The following is a 5,610-nucleotide window of genomic DNA, read 5'->3' on the forward strand; positions in this document are numbered from 1 at the left end:
CAGAGGCCGGAACAGGCCCTGCCAACTAGTGTTGTCTGTGTTTGTTCCCCACAACCCTGTGCAAAGCCCCATCCTCACCGAAGCATCTCCTGCCAGATAACTTTACCTTCAATTGGCTCTTTTTTTAAAAGCTGATGACTGGGTCTTAGCTTCTGTGCCATTGGGTGGCAGAGCCACTTTCTGCAACAAATGTGTGTTTATTTTGGGCAAGTCTGGAATTTCTCCTGCCCCCGGCAGGAGACACTGGGGTCAATTCCACAAATTGCAAGTCCCTCCAGACCAAAGTGTTTCTCATTCGTTATTTGTCTTTGGGATTCAAGTTATCTTACACCTTCCGTGGCTTGTGTCTCAACCTAAGTTCAAATGTTGTTGCTTCTCTAATTTCAGAAGCAACCCAAATGCAACCATGGGCCGAGCTGGTTTTAAGAAGCTCGCTGTGATCAACACTAACTCCGCCATCAGTGACGTTGCCAGCACTAGTGACTGAGACCCAGGCAAGTTAGAGCCTCACCCACGGGACTATCTGAACGTGTTGCTGAATTTTCGCCACGTTACCTGGCAATCCAGGTGTGCCATGTCTGTGAGCTGCTTAGCCAGGAGCTATGTGCCTCACACCCGGGCAGCCCAGGTCAGGACCACAGTGTTCGGTGTGCGTTGAGTTAACTCCTGCCTAAGCCTGGGACGTGCATGCAGGCTAGGAAGGACAGAGCATTTATTTTCTGAGATTTTCTACAATGATCCTCAGGGCATTAGAGGAACAGTGAGGAGCAAACTCCAGCCAGTGGGCGTCATAGCTAAGGTGGAGCTTTCTGCACTCAGACCCCATATACATGCCACCAAGATCTCAGAAACTACAACTCCAGCCTGCCATGAAGTGGCTTCCTGAATAGGGTTGCTGCTGGCAACTAGGGGCTGAGTCCAGCGACCAAGTTGACATTAAAGAAGTGAAGACAGTGGGGGCTGCTTCTTGTTTTTCTGGCTTGTGCCCTGATCAGATGGTGCTGCTGAAGGACAGATGGCACCCAGCCATGTGCTGGCCAGTTAGTCTCTCTCTTTCTCTTACTTTCTCTTCCCCCTCCGCTCTTCCCCATAAATAAACCATGTTGCGTGTCTGCTTTTGAGCTGGCTCCTATGTTCTTAAGCCTGTAGGTGAGGACTCCCAGCCAGGACACCCCGCTTCCTGTGGGGTTGCCCTGAAACAAGGATGCCAGGTATGTTTACTATCTTAGGAGTATTTGCTAAGTAATGACAGCAGGTCAAAGGCTTTTAAACATTTCTTTCAATTAAAAAAAATGCTGGCACTTAACAGATAGTAGCTAGACTGCGGTGACCATTTTACAATATATGCAAATATTGAATCAACGTTGTGCTCCTAAAACGAATATATGTTACAAATCAATTATACATCAATTTAAAAAAATAATAAATGTGTACATGTAATACAAGAAATGTTAAAGGAGTAAAATATTGAATTATTGTATATATATAAATTTTTAATTGGCAATAGGAATCTTTCCAAAAATAGACAACTTCCATCTTTTTTATTCTACCAGTTCATTTCTCAGTTTGCTGCCAAGTGCTGCTTGAACTAATGCCTCAACCCCACACTGTTAGCGTGTCCGTGGGGCAGGAGACCACATCAGTCCTCAGGTGGGTCCTATACCAAGAGACCTGCAAGCCCAATGAGTCAACACCATCGAGTCTTGTTCTGTGCACTGGTGATATGGGAACTCTCCTCAGCCAGCTCACATTGGAAAGCTGGAAAACTAAACTGAAGGAATTGATTTTACAAAATCGATGAAATAAAATATTCCAAGTGACGACTTTTATAGTTGACAAAGGAAAAGAGAACGTCTGCTTTCGGGATCATTTCAAATCTCACCACAAACCCAGGCCCTGTGAATATGTATTTGCCCTTCATCCACAGCTCCTGACAGCTCCAAATCCCCGAGAAGGCCCTGAGTGGTGTGTGACACAGGTGTCTCTTGTGAAGTTAAAGAGTTAACGGAAAAATAAAGTCTTAGTGATATTTAGACAAAGAGTTTACCAGATAATCAAAGTTAGGATTCGCAGCAAGAAGCAGCCTGACGGATCTTACTCTGTGAGAGCTGTTCCAGCCAACCTAAGTTTGAATTGAGTCTGTATAGGTAGGAACAGGGAGCTGTGACATTAAAAATTACTCTTGATAATTGTGACTTCTGGTTCCAAATTGTCCTGCTCTAAAGATGTGCTGACACTAGAGGAAGGCCAGGCAGGATTTAATCTCTTCCTTAGAAGAACGCCGCGCAGAGCTGCAAAGCCTGGTGCCCATTGCTAGAGCCTCTTTATCTGAAGAGACTGACTTACATCTTCAGGTGACAGGTTCCTGCATTCAAGATGGAGCCTGTGACTCCAGCTTTGCTCCTTCGCCCACCAGATCAGGATCAGGGCCTCCAGGGCACTCGACATTGTGTTTGTAAACGTAACTCCAGTCCCTGGTTTCTGGGGAGAGGTGAGGAGCTGGGGAACGTCAATCACCACTGATCCGTGATTTGATCACACCCCAAATCCAGTGGAATCCTGAGGAGGGAGGCTCGGGGTGCGTCTTTACATAAAAAGCATGAGAACATCAAGCCTGCAGAATTCCTTTTGCTGGTGCTCAGCAGGCTTGTCGAGAGCCTAAATTTGTGAGTTCTTCCTGCAAGCTGCAAAGCCCCCTGAGAACTCAGGCTTCCCACTCACTACCTGGTGATACCTGATCCACTGAACCAGAGGCTTAGAGTATTCGTCTCTAATTCCTGAGCACACACCCCACTTCCTCTCCACACAGTATAATGCAGCCAGTGAAGCCACTCTGGGAAACCTGACTGGAGTTGAGCACTGAAAAGTTCACTCCAGGGCGATCTTCCTGGCCATGTGGACAGACTGTGAAATGTCCGGGGAGGCAGCCCTCCTTGCTCTAGCAGACAAGCGAGCCAAGCCATCTGCACAGACTCGAAATCTGAAACAGCTGTGCAAAGTCTGCTGCCTGCGGGTAAAGTCGGTCATTTCACCCCCACCGAGGACCACGGAGTCAGATACAGAAGACTGAGCGCCGGGACCCAGCGTTTGGAAAGTGCTTTCCCTGGCGCTGTTTTTCTCTGTGCATCATAGCACCAGAGTATCTTAAGGTCAAAATAACAGAACCAGCACCCCACCCCCCGACCCCATCAGAAATAATTGCATTTTTCTGTAGCTAGCCTACGGTGCTGCTTACATAAATTACACTTGTGTCCTTGAGATTTCTATTTCCAGTTACCAGCCATATTGTTTTTTCCTTTTGCAGACCTCGGGGGCACAGAGGTGTCAGCACACACCTGGGGTCATCAAGCATTCCTGGCGTGGCCTCCCACGTGACAATCTGGGTCAGCCACTGAACACTTACAACGCTGTGATCAACACCCAGAGTCACCACCCACGCGAAACTGGGGCCTGACAACAGCCCACTTCCTCCCACATGGTTCTCCCCACACCAACAACCCGATGTTCTCCTTTTTGCAGGCCGCTGAGGAGCACCCTTGAGGTCCCCAGACTTGCACACATGCTCTAAAGGGATCTGGCCATCGGTGCACACAAAGGCAAAGCCGACTCTTTGTGTGAAAAATTGCTGATAGGATGAGTGTGCGGAGAGAAGAAAGGATATTTTTCCCAGTAAAACACCCAAATCACCCCCATGGGCAAATGCCCAACCAAAAAGGTCGGGCCACAGCGAAGCCAATGAGGCCTCAAATCTCCTCACGACTCTACGCACCCCCTGGGGGGACCGCAGGAAAGTGTTCTGCAGCAGGTGTCAGAGCTGAGACGGCGACACCACATCAGGACAACTTGCAACCTCGCCCGCCCTTCGGTGTCTGTGGGACTTGGATGGTTCTCCGTCCTTGACTTGACGTTTCTGTGTCCTTGACTTGACGTTTCTGTGCCCTTGACCCGAGTTTCTGTGCCCTTGACCCGACGTTTCTGTGCCCTTGACCCAACGTTTCTGTACCCTTGACCCAGAGCACGAACAGAGAAGTTTAAGACAAGGAACCTCTCAGGGTAAAAGTGCTGGGCGAGGACTAGACGGCAGATCTTAGGCTCAGATTAGCAAAACCCCGAGGCCTCCCCTGACTCCCTCATGCCCCAGTCGTAGCTGGTGACGCCTCCCTGCTCCTTTGATCGTCCCTTCCGCAGGCTCTGAATAAACAGGAGCCGACCCTGGCAAGGGGGCTGCACCTGGGTTCACCCACTCGGAGTCGGAGGGCTCGTTCTCACCCTGCCCCGCGCGTCCTAACGAGACAGGAGCCACGTCCCCTGGCATCCACTACTGTGTTTGGTCCTTTTTGCTTTTTCTGGTCATCATGTTTTGGCCAAAAATTGTCTCCTGCTATCTTTTTTCAAAGAACTGGTTTTTTTCTTGGTTGATTTTCTAAATTGTAATATCTTCAATTTTATTTTTTCTGTTATTAATTCTGTTATTAATTCTGTTATTATTTCTTTTATTAATTTCTGTTCGTTTTTTCCCTTAAATTATCTCTTCGATGTAATGTAGGTTTTTTGTCTTTTTCTGACTTACTAAGATACACCTTTGGCTCGTTCATTTGTGAGATCTTATTTCAGACATGTTTAAAGTCAAAATTCTCTCGAGGACAAAGAGTGAAGCAGCTTTCACTTTAGCTGCCTCTGCAAGTCTCTCTGAGTTTTATTACCGTTCAGTACATTTCCACCGAGGCTTCTCTTTGATCTTGTGGGTTATTTAGAAGTATCTTTTGATTTCCAAATATACAAGATATTGATCTTTTTGTTTTCAAAGTTTAACTTAATTACATAAAGATAAGAGTTCTTGATCTAACGACTCTTTGAAATGTGCCGAGGCAGCTTTCCTGGCTGGTTCTGGGCCAAAGGCAAACGCTCCGTGTGAACAGAGAGGAAATGTGTCTCTCCCTTCCTTGCGGCCCGGCTCTGCTACATCCATCAGCTCAGCCGTGGGCTCTTCCTAGGTTTCCTGGATCTTGGCGGGGTTACAGCTGCCCCAGGGAGAAGCAACGTGAGGGAGAAACACCTTTGAGAAGGCAGCGCCTCTGCGGGGAGGAAGCCTCAGGAGAGGACCTGGAGGCCACGCGTCTGGGGTCTCAGCTCCGCAGGGGCCTGCAGTTCTGTGTTGCTGCCCTGATGTTGCTCACAAGCACCCCTGGACCCGCAAGTGGCCGGGACGGCACTGCTCCCCAGCAGAGGCTGGCAGCGGCGGGCGCAGACCCAGACATCCCCTGCTGGGCGCCTCCTGCCTCTGATGAGAGACCCACCGCCCATCCACACAGCCGGCCCTGCCGTCTGAGACTCAGGAGTGCTGCCTCCCACCACCCTCCCTCGCTGTCCAGGGGGGATTTTGGGGGGTGGGCTCAGCAGTCCTGAGACTTCAGCGTCTTGGTGAATCAAGCTCTGCACCATTAACTATTTCGAAACCGGACAACACCCAGAGCCAACATGATGTGCTTTGGATCTGCCGGTTCTGAATCAGTCACTGTGACCTTAAAGCTTTCTGGTTCGGGTCAGACTTCAGAAAGGCCGCACAGGCGGTGTCTCGTCCTCTCACCGGCGGGCCTGTGCGCTGCCACC

This window comes from Talpa europaea (assembly GCF_964194135.1).
Source record: "Talpa europaea genome assembly, chromosome: 13".
In the NCBI taxonomy this organism is placed as follows: domain Eukaryota; kingdom Metazoa; phylum Chordata; class Mammalia; order Eulipotyphla; family Talpidae; genus Talpa; species Talpa europaea.